Source organism: Psammomys obesus, unplaced genomic scaffold, assembly GCF_907164565.1.
Source record: "Psammomys obesus unplaced genomic scaffold, mPsaObe1.curated_primary_1811, whole genome shotgun sequence".
Classification (NCBI taxonomy): Eukaryota; Metazoa; Chordata; class Mammalia; order Rodentia; family Muridae; genus Psammomys; species Psammomys obesus.
Window position 1 is genome coordinate 17105659 of NW_026591086.1, and position 779 is coordinate 17106437.

Genomic DNA, 779 nt, shown 5'->3' on the forward strand with positions numbered 1-779 from the left:
GAGGAATAGTTAGGGATGGTCATAGCATCTCAATGAATCAGGCAAATATTGAAATTTGTTTGTATGGTATTGTATAAGCATAGTTCTTTCAGGATGAGAAATATAACTCATCGTGCTTGTGCACAGACACACACACACATACATATGCCATATGTAATTTCATTGGCTTCCTCAACTCTGTTTTTACCTTGTAATCTATATTCAGTCTATTTCTATGCTCTTTTAATTCTACCATCTTTGATCCTTAAATCTGTGCACCCTTTCTTATCCCCACTGACACTACTTTAGTACATGTCACCATCATCTCCTATTTGCTTCATAGCAACTGATCTGGTCCTGGTAGATTCCAGCTCCCCTCTTCCAAATTTAGCCTTCATATTGAAGATATCTCTTTAAAAACATCTGTGTGTGCTCTTGTCTTGCCTAGAACCCTTTGATGGCCATCAGCTACAGACAGGATAAAATCTTAACTCATTAGCATGGGATACCAATGTTTTTTTTTCTAGCATCACCTTCTCAGCATCATAAAATGCATGTCTTCCTCCTAGCCCCTGTGGCTCCTGTTCCTAGATGGGAGTGTTCCATTCCAGTCTAACCCAAGTTCCATCCCTTTTTCTGTGTGTTCAACTAAGTTCCATCAGCTAACTCTCCTTTCAAAAAGAATCCTTTCTGTCTACTTCTTTCTCTTCTCTTCCAAAAGATGTATGGTCAACAGATAGCTCATTTTCCTGCTCTTTCTTTCTTTCTTTCTTTCTTTCTTTCTTTCTTTCTTTCTTTCT